Source organism: Delphinus delphis, chromosome 9 (assembly GCF_949987515.2).
Source record: "Delphinus delphis chromosome 9, mDelDel1.2, whole genome shotgun sequence".
NCBI lineage: Eukaryota > Metazoa > Chordata > Mammalia > Artiodactyla > Delphinidae > Delphinus > Delphinus delphis.
The window spans coordinates 53,614,551-53,633,817 of record NC_082691.1 but is presented as its reverse complement, the minus strand read 5'-3'; the positions used below and the strand labels follow the sequence as shown (position 1 = coordinate 53,633,817).

The following is a 19,267-nucleotide window of genomic DNA, read 5'->3' as shown; positions in this document are numbered from 1 at the left end:
AGAATGGGCATCATCAGAAAAATCTACAAGCAATAAATGCTGGAGAGGGTGTGGAGAAAAGGTAACCCTCTTGTACTGTTGGTGGGAACGTAAATTGATACAGCCACTATGGAGAACAGTATGGATGTTCCTTAAAAAATTAAAAATAGAATTACCATATGACCCATCAATCCTACTACTGGGCACATACCCTGAGAAAATCATAATTCAAAAACATATATGGGGCTTCCCTAGTGGCGCAGTGGTTGAGAGTCTGCCTGCCGATGCAGGGGACACGGGTTCATGCCCCGGTCCGGGAAGATCCCACATGCCGCGGAGCGGCTAGGCCCGTGAGCCGTGGCCGCTAAGCCTGCGCATCCTGAGCCTGTGCTCCGCAACGGGAGAGGCCACAACTGTGAGAGGCCCGCGTACCGCAAAAAAAAAAAAAAAGATATATGCACCCCAGTGTTCATTGCAGCACTATTTACAATAGCCAGGTCATGGAAACAACCTAAATGCCCATTGACAGATGAATGGATAAAGAAGATGTGGTCCATATATACAATGGAATATTACTCAGCCATTAAAAGGAATGAAATTGGGTCATTTGTAGAGATGTGGATGGACCTAGAGACTGTCATACAGAGTAAAGTAAGTCAGAAAGAGAAAAACAAATATCCTATATTAACGCATATATGTGGAATCTAGAAAAATGGTGCCGATGAACTGGTTTGCAAGGCAGAAATAGTGACACAGATGTAGAGAACAAACGTATGGACCCCAAGAGAGGAAAGGGGGGGGTGGGATGAATTGGGAGATTGGGATTGACATATATACAGTAATATGTATAAAATAGATAACTAATGAGAACCTGCTGTATAGAACAGGGAACTCCACTTCACTGTACAGTAGAAACTAACAAAACATTGTAAAACAACTATATTCCAATAAAACAATACAATTTTTAAAAAACATAAAAAATTTACACTCACCAGTTAGAATAATCTCAAGTATAGAAACAAACAGCTACTTGCATTTAAAATTATTGTAATTATTACAAAGTAATTTACATTCCTAATGACCCTGAGCCATGAACAAAACATTAAATTACATAGCATTTAATCTGTTTAAGGTCTTGAGAGATTACTATCAAGAATAATTTTCTTTACATAGAGATCAGACTTGTGGTTGCCACAAGGGGTGGGTGGGAGAGGAATTGACTGGGAATTTGGGGTTGGTAGATGCAAACTATTACATTTAGAATGGACAAACAACAAGGTCCTACTGTATAGCACAAGGAACTACATCCAATATCCTGGAATAAACCATAATGGAAAAGAATATAAAAAAGAATGTACATATGTGTATAACTGAGTCATTGCTGTACAGCAGACATTGTCTGCTGTACAGCAGACATTGGCACAACATTGAAAATTAACTATACTTCAATTTAAAAATTTTGAAAAAGAATAATTTTCTTTAAAACTTTTGGACCTAAAGGGGAAATTTTAAATTATTTAAATCCACAATTATTCAAAAGAAATGATAAACTGTGATAATAATAATTAGCTTGGGGGCTTCCCTGGTGGCACAATGGTTAAGAATCTGCCTGCCAATGCATGGGACACGGGTTTGAGCCCTGGTCTGGGAAGATCCCACATGCCATGGAGCAACTAAGCCCATGCACCACAACTACTGAGCCTGTGCTCTAGAGCCCACGAGCCACAACTACTGAAGCCCATGGGCCTAGAGCCCCTGCTTTGCAACAAGAGAAGCCACCGCAGTAAGAAGCCCACACACCGCAACGAAGAGTAGCCCCCACTCGCCTCAACTAGAGAAAGCCCACGCCCAGCAACTAAGACCCAACACAGCCAAAAATAAATAAATAAAATAAATAAATTTGTTTAAAAAATAATAATAATAATTAGCTTGGGAAAGTTGTCTATTATAATAACAGTTTTAAAACTAGAAAAACATGAAAAATTAAATAAGATAAAATAAATTAAAGTTGCAATTACATTCAAAGTCAATATGATCCTAATTATGACTTGTAAAAATATCTGGAATACAAGGCACAGCAGTCACTATTTTTTTTTTTTTTTTTTTTTTGCGGTACGTGGGCCTCTGACCGCTGTGGCCTCTCCCGTTGCGGAGCACAGGCTCTGGACGCACAGGCTCAGCGGTCATGGCTCACGGGCCCAGCCGCTCCGCGGCATGTGGGATCTTCCCGGACCGCGGCACGAACCCGCGTGCCCTGCATAGGCAGGCGGACTCTCAACCACTGCGCCACCAGGGAAGCCCAGCAGTCACTATTTTAACAAGCTTTTAAGACTATTTCTCAGTCAGAATGTCACCACACTTAAAAGGAGTGCTTATTATTGAATCAAAATATCTTTTGAGCAAAAAGTTAAAGCATAAGTTGGACTGTTACAGGTACAAAATAATTGAGGGATATTATAAAATAATTATACCTCTTAATAAGTTTCATTCCAGCTAGAAATCCAGGTTAGCAGAAGTCAAACAGGAAAAACAAGCATTTTAAAAGTTGAGTGCAAGATGAGAAATGCTAACTGAAGTATTTGTGACACTTGTTTTATGTTTTGTGGCTCTGGACATTTACTAATTTTCCCTGCCTAGACTCTTCCTCTTTCAGTGGTTCTTCATTCTGGTATTCAGCCTTTCCCAATGTAGTCTTTGTGCTCTGAAGGAAAATGATCTCTTCCCCAGCTGTAGATATGGACTCCGGATCAAACCATACCTGAAGCTCTCACTTTCCATTTCAAAGCCAATGTGTTTCTAATACTGCTTTGTCATTTTGAACTGATTTGTATTACCTTATAAATATATGTTTTAAATTATATCATATTTAAATAAAATTTGTATGAAATATGTCTGCGTAGTTAAAATCCTATTAATGAAATGAACACTCATGCAGCAGACATCAGCTTAAGAATAAAATGCTAGTGTCTCAGAGGTCTCCTAAGTGCCCTTCTTTGTTATAGTTGACTCCCCACCCCCATCCTCAGAGGTAGACACCATGCTCTATTAAGCCAGGCATTAAAGAAATTTGAAAAAATGTAAACAATGCCACTTTTCTCACTTTTGTTTTGGAAAATATAGTTATTTTTCATAAAAATGTTATTTACATTAACATGTAATTATCTATTATTGTTATATGACACGAAATAAGTATTTATAAATAAATGTTGACAGATATAACCCACAGAAACAAAAACCCTTTGGGGTTCTTCAAATAATTTTTAAGAGTGTAAATAGGTTCAGAGACAAAAGTATTGGAGGCATATAACAGGAATGGTATTGCCAGGCTGAATACTGTGCACATATTTTTGATCATTTTTCTTTTGGATGGATGCTGCTCTTATTAATTCATACAGTTTTTATTTTTGGATACTAATCATTTGCTTACACACTGCAAATACCATTTTGCAATGCAACTAATATTTTTCAGTCCCTCCATGGTTTCTTTTGATTATGAGGAGTTTTAATATTAGTGTAAAATGGATAAATTTTTTACTCTTTTGGTTCATCTTCTTATGTGTCTTATTTAATAAATCTATCCTCATTCAAAGGTTACAAAGATATTTTCCTATGTTTTCCTCTTTAAAGATATTTTCCTATATTTTCAAGTTTTCCTTTCAGAGTAAGTCTTTCATTTTTCCTAGACTTGATTTTTGTGGAGGAAAGTACAGTTTCTTTTTTTCAAAAAATGATGTTTTATAAATTAACATAAACAACAGCCCACTGACATACAAGCGCTGGTACAAATCAAATTTTTCCTCTATGCCTGGGTCAGTTTCAGTGTTCTCTATTCCATTCCCTTGGTCTGTTTGCCTAACCCTGTGTTAAACAATTTTCACAGCTTTATGTTAACCTTGATATCTGAAACAGCAAATCATCTTATATTGTTCTTCTTCTCTGGGAATTTCATGACTATTCTTGACCTCTTGCTCTTCCATGATAATTTAGAATTAATGTGTCTAGTTCCATGAAAAACCCTGATGGGACAACCATTAGAATCACATTGAAAAAATAGATATATTGGGGGAGAATTGCTATTTTAATATACTGAGTTCTTCTAGCCAAGATTATGGAAGATCTTTATGTTCATTTGGATATTCTTTAATTCCTTTTCCAATACAGTTAATGCTTTTCTCCATAAGGAGCTTGCTTAACTTTCATTAACTATTAGTAGGTACTTGGTGCTTGGGGTTACTATAAGAAATGGTATCTTTCCTAATTGCATTATTTAACTATTCATTGCTGCTACACAGAAATACAATTGACTTTTGTATGTTGATGTTTTTATCTAGCAATCTTGCTAAACTCTGATTAAATCTTATACTTTATCTGTGGACTCTCGGGTTTTCTATGTAAAATTACAGTTGATCTTTGAACAACAGGGATTTGAAGTGTGCAGGTCCACTTACACATGGATTCTTTTTTCAATAAGTACATACTATAATATGGCATGATCCACAGTTGGTTAAACGTACAGATGAGGAACCATGGATACAGAGAGCTTACATCCCACTGTGTTGAAGTGGAACCTCCACCTTTAACCCCCTTGACCATCCCCTGTTGTTCAAGAGTCAACTGTATTTCATCTATGAATAATGACAATTTTGTTTCCTCCTTTTTAATCATTATACTTTTTATTTCTTCTTATTTCCTTACTGCACAAGCTAGGACTACAGGTACAATGTTGAGCAGTGATGGGAATAGAGGATATCTTTGTCCTGTTCATTATTTAAGGACATGCTTTCAACACTACATTAGGAAGTGCTGGGCGCAGGCCCAAAGGTAGGTTAAAAACGTTTCCTTTTAACCCTCCTACACTGTTGGTGGGAATGTAAATTGGTGCAACCACTATGGAAAACAGTATGGAGGTTCCTTAAAAAACTAAAAATAGAGCTACCATACGATCCATCAATCCCATTCCTGAGTATATATCCAGAAGAGATGAAAATGATAATTTGAAAGGATACATCACCCCAATGTTTACAGCAGCACTATTTACAGCACACTATTTGAAGTGTCCATCAACAGATTAATGGATAAACAAGATGTGATATATATATATTTTCCATTGCATATATATATAATATACATATAATATTGCATAAAAAAGAATAAAATATTGCCATTTGCAGAAACATGGATGGACCTACAGAATATCACACTAAGTGAAGTAAGTCAGACAGAGAAAGACAAATATATGATCTCACTTATCTATGGAATCTAAAAAATAATACAGGTACTTCCCTAGCGGCCCAGTGGCTAAGACTCTGCACTCCCAATGCTGAGGGCCCAGGTTTGATCCCTGCTCAGGGAAGTAGATCCCACATGCTGAAACTAAGAGTTCTTATGCCGCAACTAAAGATTCTACGTGCCGCAACTAAAGATCCCGCATGTAGCAATGAAGATTCTGCGTGCCGCAACTAAGACCCGGTGCAGCCAAATAAATAAATAAATATTAAAAAAAAAAAAAGAAATGGAGTTAACATTTATAAAAAATAAAAAAATAAAAATAAATAATACAAATGAATCTATGCACAAGACAGAAACAGATTCACAGACATAGAAAAGAAACTTATTGTTACCAAAGGGGAAAGGGAGGGGGGGATAAATTAGGAGTATGAAATTAATAGGTATACACTACTATATACAAAATACACGAGCAACAGGGATTTATTGTATCAAGGAACAATATTCAATATCTTATAATAACCTATAATGGAAAATAATCTGAAAAAAATTCTATATATAACTGAATCACTTTGCTGTACACCTGAAACTAACACAATATTGTAAATCAACTATATTTCAGGGTTTTTTTGTTTTTAAATTTATTTATTGTATTTATTTATTTTTGGCTGCACTGGATCTTCACTGCTGCACGCGGGCTTTCTCTAGTTGCGGTGAGAGGGGATTCCTCTTCATTGCAGTGCACAGGCTTCCCACTGCGGTGGCGTCTCTTGTTGCGGAGCACAGGCTCTAGGCATGCAGACTTCAATAGTTGTCGCTCGCGGACTCTAGAGCGCAGGCTCAGTAGCTGTGGTGCTAGGGCTTAGTTGTTCCACAGCATGTGGGATCTTCCCGGACCCGGGCTCAAACCCGTGTCCCCTGCATTGGCAGGTGGAGTCTTAACCACTGTGCCACCAGCGAAGCCCCTATGCTTCAGTTTTAAAAGTTCCCTTTTATTCTGTTTGCTAAATTGTTTTTATGAATAGAGTTATGCAGAATGCTTTTTCTGCATCTATTGAGATGATCATATGATTTTCTCCTTTGAACTAGTATAGTGAATTACAATACAGTAATATATTTTCTAATGTTAAATCATCTAACATCCTTGTAATAAACTTAATCATAATGTATTATCTTTTTTAAAATTTGCTATCAAGCAAATCAGTTTGTTCATTTTTAAAAAATTTTTACATTAAATTAAAAAATAAAATTGTACTGTTTTTTACTAACTTTGGTTTCAAGGTTGTGCTAACCGCATAAAACAAGTTGGGGAACATTCTTTCTCATCTGTTTTCTGGAAGAGTTTGTGTTATATTGGATTGGTCTGTTCTTTGAATGTTTGGATAACTGACCAGGAAAGCCTCCTGTGCCTGATTTTATTTGTTTGCTGTTTATGTTTTACTTTATAAAAAGATTTTAATTAAAGATTCAATTGCTCAAAAATTGTGCTAAAATCTCTTACTGTGGTGGTAAATTTTTTAAAAATCTCTTTGTGGTTCTGTCATATTATGTTTTGAGGCTACATTATTAGAGACATAAAATTTAGAATTACTTTATCTTCTTGGTGAACTGAATATTTTATCATTATGTAATAACTCTCATTAAAGTCATTTTACCTGGTAATATAGTTAGATCATGTTTCTTTTACTTGATATCTCACAGGTACGCCTTTTGAATCCTTAATTTTTAGTTTTTCTCTGTTCTTGCAATTTACATCTGACTTATGTAAATAGCATAAATGTTTGTTTCAATCCCATCTGAAAATTTTGCCTTTTGATTGGAAAGTTTATTCCATTCATAGTTGTGGTGATTACTGTTACATTTATACCTATTTCTACCTTCTTATTATGTGCTATCTGTCCCATTTTTCATGCCTTTCCCTCCTTTCCCAAAGTTTCATTTTCCCTCATCCTCACCCTCAGCAGACAATTGCTTCCTATAGCACTGAGAAAAAAGAAGCAGTCAGGGGAGAACTTCCCCAAGCTCATCCACAACATCTAGCCACTTCACTGCATCTGGACTCATCGATAGCACATTTTCTTCTGTTGAGGATAAACTGTTCATCGTCCTAGGAAAGGCCAAGTCCACCGTTTGTGCACTAAATCCATCCCCTCTTGCCTTCTCAATGACCTGGCTCCAGCAACTCTCCACTCTATGTTCTGCATCATCCATCTTCTACTCTCTATGGGATCGTCCCCATAAGCCTATGTATACAATTTTTTTCCATCATAAAATGTTCCTGGCTCTGGACCCTGTTTTCTCCTCCAGTCACCACTCCAATTCTCTTCTTTATTTTACAGCAAAAGTCTTAAGAAGAGTTGTCTATACTTGGATTGGCCCGTTCTTTGACTTGTCTCCAGTTTCTGTTCTCCCCTTCTCTAAACCAACTCCCACGGGGTAAGTTATCAGTGACCTTCACATTTTAAATCTTGTTCTCATTTCTCATCCTACTTGATCACACAAAAGCACTTGACACAGCTGATTACACCCCTTTCCTTGAAATATTCTTTTCACTTGGCTTCCAGGGCACTCAACGGTCCCACTTTTTCTCTTACCTCATTAGTGGCATCTTAATTTCCTTTGTCCTTTACTCCTCATCTCTCTCAACACCAGACGTTGGAATGTTCCAAAGCTCAATCATTGGAATTCTTTTCTTTTCTAACTACTCAAACTCCATTGGTGAATTCGTGGTTTAAATATTTGAGACGCCAATGCGTGCTTCACGAAGGCGGGGATCTGCTTTGTCTGTTGTGTCCCCAGCCCCTTAGAGAGACACAAAAAGAACATTCAATAAATATTTGTTGAATAAATCAATAGTTTGAAAAAACACAAAAAATAAAAGTTATTAGTTAATGTTTAAAAATAAACATGAACCCTCTTAATGACATGCTTCTGGAAAAGATGACTCAAAACATATAGATGCTCATAAAATGGGTAAATTTACTGGAGTAGAATAATCTAGGAAACAATAGGCCCAGTATATAAATATACTGAATACTGGAAGTCTGGTAACTCCTTTATTAAATAATTGCATAATAAAAATAAGAGAAATGTCGTCTTTGGCATTTTTAAGCCAATGGCCTACCTCTTACTTTTTGCCTTAACAAAGTTTATTGCAAACTTTATAAAGGTCCTTTAAATGGTAAAACCTTTGGTGACTTGCTTAGAGAGGTGAATACTTAATTGCTCAAAATTAATAAACAGGAAAAGAATAAAGAGATTATAGAAAGCCCGTAGATTGTATCTTTCCCAGTGTCTCTGTTTATTAAACAATTTTATTTCTTCTTTATTAAAATGTTCATTCAATTCTTTTGTCCATTTATTGGAGCCTAAACTTTTGCTTCTATTCTGAATTTGTATGAGCTATTTTAAATATTTGACATCAATCTTTTAAACTTACAGCAAACATTCCCCCTCAACTTACGTTTTATTAAAAATAAAACTTTAAATTTTAACACTTTGACCTAAATAGAATTTATTTTGGTGGTACTGTATGAAATTAAGTATTATAAAACACTTTGTTATTTATAAGCACTTTGTCAGTTCTTAAAACATTTGTATAAAAATAAATGGCAATCTCTTTTTTAGAGATAGTTGGATTTAGAGTTATAAAATTCCAACATTTTAAATGACATTTCAATTTTATTTAAATGTGTTTTAAAATAAATGACCTAGGTTAAATACAATGTCAAAAATAATGAAAACAGATTAAAATAGACTCCTGTTTAATATCTCTCCCACTCCTAATCTTCTCTGATCCTTTTACAGTCATAAGGGTCAAACATTTATGTTTATAGAAAGAGCAGTTGGGTTTTGTTTCTTAAAGCAAGTTTCTTTCATGGGTGTTAACAACAGGATTCGTAATGTTGATGATGACTCAATTATTCCTGGAAAATGCATCTTAAACCAGGCATCAAAAAGATGATGAAATGACATGAAACTGTGAAATAATGTCTTTGTGATTTTTTTTTTTTAATAATGAAACAAAGAAGGAAATTGTCGTGGAGCAACAAAGCCCATGTGCCACAACTACTGAGCCTGCGCCCTAGAGCCCACAGGCCACAACTACTGAGCCTGTGTGCCACAACTACTGAAGCCTGCGCACTGCAACTACTGAGCCCGTGTGCTGCAACTACTGAATCCTGACCACCTAGAGCCCGTGCTCTGCAACAAGAGAAGCTACTGCAGTGAGAAGCCCGCGCACCGCAACGCAGAGTAGCCCCCACTCGCTGCAACTAGAGAAAGCCCCCACACAGCAGCGAAAACCCAACTCAGCCAAAAATAAATAAAAAATTTTAAAACTGAAACAAAGAAGGAAATTGTCTACTGAAAAAAAGTATGGCTGTACTTTATTTAAAAGAGTTCGTATGAGAGGGATATAAAGTAGATTTTTTTTTTAGGCCCAGCTGTGCTGCATGTGGGATCTTAGGTCCCTAACCAGGGGTCGAACCCATGCCCCCTGCATTGGGAGCTCAAAGTCTTAACCACTGGACTTCCAGGGAAGTCCCTAAAGCAGATATTCTTGATCAAAAGAGAAAATGAGCATTTTTGGGTCCTTAAACAAGCTTATCTATCACTGCATAACAAATTTCTGCCAAATCGACAGCTTAAAACAACTTATTTTCTGTCACAGTTTTGTAAATTGATTGCCTTCAGCTTGGTGATTCTCATTTTGGAGACTTTCATGCTTTTGCTCAGGTAGTTGATGGGGCTGAAGTCATCTGAAGGCTTGCCTTGGACATCAAGGATGGCTTCTTCACTCACATGATTTACACTTTAACTGGGTAGGCTGGTCAGGCATCTGTCCCTTCCTATGGCCTCTCTATGAGCCTGGGTTGAGTTTTCTCACAGCATGGTGGTCTAAGGTAAATTTTAAGTGGCTACTTGTTTCACCTATAACAAGAGCTCTAAGAGACCGAGGCAGAAGCTACAAGGCTTTTTTGTGATCCAGACTTAGATATTACAAATCATCACCACTACTGTACTCTATTTGTTAAATGGGGCCAACCCAGGAATCTTGAACAACAGTATGAATACTAGAAGGTATAATTCAAGGGAGACCATCTTTGGAGACCAGCTACCACAAGTGCTTTCTACAACATTTGACGTAGAGCTGGTAAAGGTGCCCAAAAGAGCATCAAAAGAATATGATGGGTTAAAAAAAGTGGAAAAAAATCAGGAATGATTCTTTAATCCTACGCAGCCAAGTGTGAATTTTCCAGTTAATTTTACAATCTTTAAGTAATCACTATAACTTGTCCTTCTGACTATATTCTCTTCTGCTACTTTGGGGAATTTAACTGTGTATTCAAACTGATACCAGGCAATGAGAAAAGGACAGAACAACACCTAGAAACTCCCAACTGAATGATACCAAATGAAAGTCTGGCCCCTTGAAAGGCACATTTCGTTTTTAAGTACTAGGTGTACATAACAACTTATCATAATATAATAGTAGGTATACTGAAAATGTCATAAAATTTTAGACCTTGAAGGGACTTGAAAGCCAATCTTTTTTTTTGGCCACACCATGTGGATTGCAGGATCATAGTTCCCTGACCAGGGATTGAACCCAGGCCATGGCAGTGAAAGCCCCAAGTCCTAACCACTGGACCACCGGGGAATTCCTGAAAGCCAACCTTTATTTCAAAGACACTCTAACTAAGGCCAAGAGTGGTTAAGCAACTTGCTAAAGGCTTACATAAGTCGTTGAAGACATTCTAACTCCTAGTCCACAAATTTGCATGCAACATGCTACCTTTTTCACTTACCCAGTAGTATTTGAACTAAAACCTTACTAACAAGACAACTGGGCTTGAGTATGGTTGATCCTTATTAATTTTTAAGACTGCAGAGTGATACCTGTGATGTATTAGAGGGTACAAAGTGGTGTACAGAGAGAGAAAAAAAGCCCAAGTTTATTCTAGACCAGTGATTCTCAAATTTGAGTAAAGTATGAACTCCTTTTAAAGAAAAAAGAAGGGGGAAAAATTCTCAATGGCCACATTGTTGACTTAAATTTCTCTTTTAAAAATTACATGATTACGTTCAAATACAAAACTTTGTGTAAATTTCTTACGATTAGAACATGTATGTAACTATGAAACCAAAACAAATGTGCAAGTTTGTTAAGTAATATCTAACATATATACTAGTTAATGGGTAGTAGGCACTTTACATATAGCAACTCATTTAAAACTCACAACAACTCTATTAGGTGGGCACTATTATATTCATTTAGTAGATGGGGAAATCAAGACACAACTGGTCAGTGGAGACCTGGGTTTCACAAAAAGTTCACAGACAACTGAGTATGAAGAATGATATTGTTGGACAGAAACTAAATTGCTGCTTGTAATGTGAGTGTGGTACTGACTGAAACTTCGTAGATCTTCTGGTTTAACATACTTAAAATGAGCTCTCAAAAAGATACATGCACCCCAATGTTCATAGCAGCATTATTTACAATTGCCAAGATATGGAAGTAACCTAAGTGTCCATCAGCAGATGAATGGATAAAGAAGAAGTGGTATACACACACACACACACACACACACACACACACACACACACACACATGCACTGGAATACTACTCAGCTATAAAAAAGAATGAAGTTTTGCCATTCACAACAACATGGATGGACTTGGAGGGCATTATGCTAAGCAAAATAAGCCAGACAGAGAAAAACAAATACTGTATGATATCACCTATATGTGGAAACTAAAAAATACCACAAACTGTTGAATGTAACAAAAAAGCAGCAGACTCACAGATATAGAGAGCAAACTAGTGGTTACCAGTGGGGAGAAGGAAGGAAAGAGGGGCAATAAAGGGGTAGGGGATTAAGAGGTACAAAATATTAGGTATAAAATAAGCTACAAGAATATACTGTACAACACAGGGAATATAGCTGACACTTTATAATAATCACAAATGGAGTATAACCTTTAAAAATAGTGAACCACTATATTGTATACCTGTAATTTACGTAATAAAAAAAGTTTTAGTTAAAATGAGCTGGATAGTGACTAATTTCTCCCATCCCTTTTTTCTCTTCTGTCAACTGCTAAATATACCTTGGAAGAGCACAAATTAATGTTATTTGGTCTTCGCTAGAAGCAAATGCCTTGTTAGAAACTAAGTCTATATTTGCTCATTAAATTTTTTTAGACAATTCCTGATACTATTTTTTATTATTGAAATATAATTCACATACTATAAAGTTCACTCTTTTAAAGTGTACAATTCAGTAGTTTTTAGTATATTCACAAAGTTGTGCAACCATCACCATTATCTAATTCCAGGATATTTTCATCATATCGAAAAGAAATCCCCTCCCCATTAAGGAGTCATTCCCCATTCCCTTTTCCATCAGCCAGTAAATTAACAACTACTAATTTATTTTCTGTCTGTATGGATTTGCCTATTCTGGACATTTTATATGATGGGATCATAAAATATATGGGCTTTTGTGTCTGGCAGGTTTCACCTGAACTAATTTTTCAAGATTCATCTATGTTGTAGTCTGTATCAGTACTTCATTTATTTTTATAATGTCTGAATAATATCCTATTATATGAATATACTACATTTCATTTGTACATTTATCAATTGATAAGACGTTTAGGTTGTTTCCACTTTTGAACTATTATAAATAATACTGCAGTGAACATTTGAGCGCAAGATTTCCTAAGGACATGTTTTCAATTCTCTTGGGTATATACCTAGGAGTAGAATTGTTAAACTATTTCAGAATAGGTGCACCATTTTACATTCCCATCATCAATGTATGAGGATTCTAATTTCTCTACTTTCTCATCAACTCTTAATATTATAATACTGACTTTGATTATAGCCATACTAGTGGGTGTGAAGTGATACCTCATGTGATTTTGATTTGCATTTCTCTAAGAACTAATGATGCTGAGCATCATTCCATGTTCTTGTTGGTCATTTGCATATCTTCTTTGGAGAAATATGTATTCAAATCATGTGTCCAGTTTATAATTGGGTTGTCTTTTTATTGTTCAGCTGTGAGTTCTCTCATTAGGCTTTGACAGGGTGATACTGCTAGGCACCAATGCAATGACAAATGCAAAAAACATGGGTTCTGAAATTGCATACTTGTACTCAGTTATAAAGTGGTCATCTATGAGATCCAGAATCAAATCTGCTTCTACTGAAATTTTGAAGCTTATCATCAAAAAATATACATTTTAAATGTTTAATAAAATACTGATATCAGAAATATTCCCTTCACTTCATATCACAGAGACTAAATTTTTCAAAGAAGTTAAGGCAGTGTTAGTTACAATAGCAAAAGAGTCAGAAAATGTATTATCCTAAAGCTGAGGGTTAAGAAAATAATTCTATACCAATATTACGGACTACAGAGCAACTAATAATTATAAGCATCTGGACTATGTTGATATATGGAAATCCATTCATGAAACAACATTAGCTACAAAATATCTATCTTATACAGATATATACTCATATACTCTAATAGATTTATAAATGTGTCTACATCATTTTATCTTCAGACAAAATCTATAAAATATATTCTTATAAATCTATTAAAATTTATTAATATATGTATACGTTTGTATATAATTTTATCTTCAATCTATTTCAAACAGATTATATACATACAAATTTATTAAAATCTGTGAATGTGCTTTGGCAAAAAATGTAAGGTAATGTTAACAGAATTTTATGTTTATTGGATTCTTTGGTTTCAAAAAGCACTGTTCCACAAATATGGTTCTATTTTATTAATAGCATTGCTCACAAAGATTCAGTGCTAAAAAAAATTTGGGAATTTGTTGGGAAGATGTTAAGCAAATGTTTTTAGGTAGAAGTCCTCAGAGCCTTTAATCCACTGATATGCATTGTGAATCTCTAAAAGAAAGAGGTTCTTCATATTATTTACTTCAAAGTCTGTTATTTTCATCATGATTTACATTTATTTTACTTGTATAAACAAATTTGTGTAAACCTCATTTGCACTTGTTTACTAATTTGTCTTCTCCACCGAACTATAAATTCTAACAGGACAGGTAAGTATATCTCTCTTCTTCACCATTGTTCCTAATGCCTCAGCCAGGGCATACAGCAGGAGCTCAATAAATACTTTTGTAGTGAATGTATTACTTGGAGGAGCATCTTGAGGGACAAGGGCTTGAAGTTACACACTTTGGAAACTACGACTCTAAAGTTATTCAATTGTATAATAACTTCAAAGAAAAATTTGTGTTAAAACCTCTAGACCAGCGGCAGAGTCAAGATGGCAGTGTGGGAAGACACGGAGTTGGCATCTCCCCACAATTAGGGTGCCTGCCGGCCAATGGTGGGAGACTCTGATGCCCAAGGAGATGGGAGGAACGTCCAAGTGAACCGGTAGGATGTGGGGGGACTGAGGGGTGAGGAGAACTGTAGGTCAGACAGGATCGGCGCCTCTGAGGCAGGGGAGATCAGGAGAGGCAGGCAGGAGGCACTCTCCAGGAAGAGCTGGAGAGGAGCGGAGGGCGATCGCCTGGCCCACTCGGGCCAGGGAGACTGCTGAGCTCCCAGGCCGGTCCCCTGCCCTCCAAACCCCCTCCAGGCCGAGTGGGTCCTGGGGGCATAGGAGGGAGGCCAGGGAGATCAGGAAAGGCAGGAGGTAGGAGACATCTGAGAGGAGCGGGAGAGGAGCAGAAGGCGTTTGCTCCGCCCACTCGAGCCCAGGAAGCCTGCTGGGCTCCCAGAGGAGGTCCCCCGCCCTCTGAGACCAGGGGTAGGGGGCACGCCTGGGGCCCCTTCTGTTCCTTGAGCCTAAGATCCACCCCCCACAGCCCACAGGGCTGGAAAAGTCCTAAGCATAGGCCCCGTCCACTGCCCAAACTTCACCCTTGCTTAGGCCCCACCCTCCACAGCCAAGGCCATGCCCCCCCTTTTTTTTCTTTCTTTCTATATATTTTTTTCTTTTCCCTCCTCCTCTTTTTTACTATTGTGATACTGATGTACTTTCTGGTTGTTGATTCATCTATATTTGTATTTTTATATTCTTTCTAACATATCTGTTAATTTCCTAGTCTAATTTTATTTTTTACTTTGTTACTATTCTTTTTTTTTTTCCTTGCTGCCCCACGTGGCTTGTGGGATCTTGGTTCATCATCTGGGGGTCTGGTTGAAGCTCCTGTGGTGGGAGCTACAAGTCTGAACCACTGGACTAACAGAGAACCTCAGACCCCAGGGAATATTCATCGGAATGAGGTCTCACAGAGTTCCTCATCTCAGCACCAAGACCCAGCTCTACCCAACAGCCTACAAACTCCAGTGTTGGAAGCCTCAGGCCAAACAACCAGTAAGACAGGAACACAATCCCACTCATTAAAAGAAAAAAATGAGATGGCAAAAAAATATGTCACAAATGAAGAAGCAAGGTAAAAACCTACAAAACCAAATAAATGAAGAGGAAATAGGCAATCTACCTGAAAAAGAATTCAGAGTAATGACAGTAATGATTCAGAATACTGGAAATAGAATGGAGGCACGGATTGAGAAAACACAAGAAATGTTTAACAAATATCTAGAAGAACTAAAGAACAAACAAACAGAGATGAACAACACAATAACTGAAATGAAAAATACACTAGAAGGAATCAGTAACAGAATAACCAAGGCAGAAGAATGAATAAGTGAACTGGAAGACAAAATGGTGGAAACAACTGCTGAGGAGCAGAATAAAGAAAAAAGAACGAAAAGAATTGAAGACAATCTCAGAGACCTCTGGGACAACACTAAACGCACCAACATTCAAATTATAGGGGTTCCAGAAGAAGAAGAAAAAAAGAAAGGGACTGAGCAAGTATTTGACGGGATTATAGTTGAAAACTTCCCTAACATGGAAAAGGAAATAGTCATCCAAGTCCAGGAAGCAGAGTCCCATACAGGATAAACCCTAGGAAAAACACACCAAGACACATATTAATCAAACTAACAAAAATTAAATTGAAAGAAAAAAATATTAAAAGCAGCAAGGGAACAAAAAATAACATACAAAGGAATCCCCATAAGGTTTTCAGCTGATTTTTCAGCAGAAACTCTGCAGGCCAGAAGGGAGTGGCAGGATATACTTAAAGTGATGAAAGGGAAAAACCTACAACCAAGATTACTCTACTCAGCAAGGATCTCATTCAGGTTCAATGGAGAAGTCAAAAGCTTTTCAGACAAGCAAAAGCTAAGAGAATTCAGCATCACCAAACCAGTGTTACAACAAATGCTAAAGAAATTGTCTAAGTGGGAAACACAAGAGAAGAAAAAGACCTACAAAAACAAACCCAAAACAATTAAGAAAATGGTAATAGGAACATACATATCGATAATAACCTTGAATGTAAATGGATTAAATGCACCAACCAAAAGACACAGACTGGCTGAATGGATACATATGCCCTGAGAAAACCATAATTCAAAAAGAAACATGTACCCCAATGTTCATTGCAGCACTATTTACAATAGTCAGGACATGGAAGCAACCTAAGTGTCCATCAACAGATGAATGGATAAAGAAGATGTGGCACACATATACAATGGAATATTACTCAGCCATAAAAAGAAATGAAATTGAGTTATTTGTAGTGAGGTGGATGGACCTAGAGTCTGTCATACAGAGTGAAGTAAGTCAGAAAGAGAAAAACAAATACCGTATACTAACAAATATATATGGAATCTAAAAAAAAAAAATGGTACTGATGAACATAGTTGCAGGGCAGGAATAAAGAGGTAGACGTAGAGAATGGACTTGAGGACATGGGGTGGGAGGGGGGAGCTGGGGCAAAGTGAGAGTAGCATTGACATATATACGTTACGGAACGTCAAATATTTGGCTGGTGGGAAGCAGCAGCATAGCACAAGGAGATAGGTGATTTGCGATGACCTAGAGGGGTGGGATAGGGAGGGTGGGAGGGAGGCTGAAGAGGGAGCGGATATGGGGACATGTGTATGCATATGACTGATTTGCTTTGTTGTGCAGCAGAAACTAACACAGTAATGTGAAGCAGTTATACTCCAATAAAGATCTATTAAAAAAAATAAAAACCTCTAGGCCACTAGAGATCCATTTAATAAATTATTGCTGCACTTCAGGGGAACCCATTACTACTTCAGGGAACTAAAGAGATTTCTCAGAGAGCACATCATGACCTGGTAAAATCTTGCAAAATCATTTTTATACTCTGAAACTCCAACTGAAAACTGTAGTAAAAATGACAGTAACCATGGAAGAAGTTGTTGAAAGGAATCATGCTTTGCATAAATACCAACAATTTTGTGGAACACATTTGGTGACATGAGATTTTCCTTCGAGGATGTCTTCTTATTTTAATAGTTCAAGTACGAAGAGCAGACATTCCTTCTGGAAATTGCAAATTATTGACTCATTGATTCTCTTTTAGGATAAGTGATTTCACATACAACTTGACTTTTTTTTTGAATAGTCCATGTTATGACAGTTATTAAAAATATTTAAAATATATAGCTTTCCTACCTGTATTATACAATAATTTATAGTTTAGGTTAAAAAATGCTTTATTTTTTAATAACCTCTTGTGAAATTGATATAATGTTATTGTATTTTTTAAGAACATAGGAAAGCTACTTTTCATCAACTACTAAGATTCATGAATTTCCTCCACTTGTCCTACAGAAGTGCTATAAAGATGCTAATTTCATTATTTCAGAGTAGTGTTGAAACAAAAATAATAAAAATTGACATAAAATTTAATTATTTTTTTCCACTTAGCAAAGTGCAAAGAATTTTACCAGATGCCAATGCTGCCACATCATGACACACCATTGAAAGGTAGCTTGTCTAAACTTCAAACCTCGATAATATTTGTGGGGGGGGAGGGGGCACAAGTCAAGTCAAACAAAGAATGTATTTCCAAAGCAGCATTTGCAAAGGTTAATCTCTCTATAGACTACAGAGGGGAAAGTGCAGTGTCCAAGATCGATCCAAGATCGACTTCAAGAGTTTTTTTTCCTGGTTAATAAACCACCGGGAGAGATTTTTTTTAAACTTAAATTTGCTGAAATGGGGATTCACTAATGCATGCAAACAAATTCCCCAAATTTGAGAATCTTCACTGAACTGATTTTATATTTGAGAATAAAGATATCTTGCTTCTGCTTACATCTTCAGCACAAAAAATAAAGGATACCTGACTATTTGGCAATCTGCAGGGAGAAAATCTACATACTCCCCAAACCAAAGGTGGCCTTACACCTCAGGAATCCTCTGAACACTCAAGGCCATTGCGGCCCTGGCAGTTAAATGTCTTTCTCAGGAACCCAGGTATCCTGACCGCCAGGCCTAACCGTCTTTTCCCCAACACCAAAGCTCGAGCGCCACCAGCTAGAGTAAAGGTCAAAGCTAACAAACTACTATGCAGCCCGCCGGCTTCTCCTATCCCAGGGAGTTTTTAAATGTGGTTCACGAAAGGGCATTTCTGAACATTTTACTCCAAGGACGCAGTCCATCCAAAAGATGATTTGGGTGGGTAGAGGTGAGGGAAAGAACACGTACAGGATAAAAAGCGCAGTTTCTTGGAGACTTGTCAGGAACTGAGTGGGGAAGGGGGTGGGAGTGTAATAAAAAGCAAAGTCTAGAGTGGAAAGGCGACCACACAGCACTCACGCAGTGGAGGAGAAAAGTGGGCTCAGCTGTTCTAGAGAGGCTTCAAAAGGAACCCTGGGAGAGCCCCGCAGGGAGGCGCAGGCCAAGAGCGGATACGCGGCAGCTCCCAGAAGGTTTTGGGGTGGGTGGAGGCGGGGAGCGCGAAGCTGGAGCCGCGCCGCCCAGACTCCCCGCCCCTCTGCTGGCCCTCTCGGCGCTCCGCGTTGCCGCGCTCTCCCCACGCCTGCCCCGCCCCCGCTCCGAGCTCTCCGACTCCTCCCCGGCTCCTCGGCACTCCCACCTCGCCCGCTAGGCCCTACACTCGGCGTCCCGCGGCCAGCTCCGCGCTCTGCGCCCTCTCTGA

At 37.5% G+C, this 19,267-nt stretch overlaps 1 long non-coding RNA gene across 2 annotated transcripts in view; it reads right to left on the bottom strand.

The window, feature by feature from the left end:
- LOC132431063 (uncharacterized) overlaps positions 1–19,028 on the bottom strand; it is a 391,882-nt gene extending 372,854 nt beyond the window's left edge. For both annotated transcript variants that reach the window (XR_009520619.1, XR_009520618.1), the window contains exons 1-2: positions 18,925–19,028; positions 7,800–8,007 (exon numbers count right to left, since the gene is read on the bottom strand). This is a non-coding gene — a long non-coding RNA (uncharacterized lncRNA). The remainder of the gene's footprint in view (positions 1–7,799; positions 8,008–18,924) is intronic.
- Between the last annotated feature and the right edge of the window lie 239 nt (positions 19,029–19,267).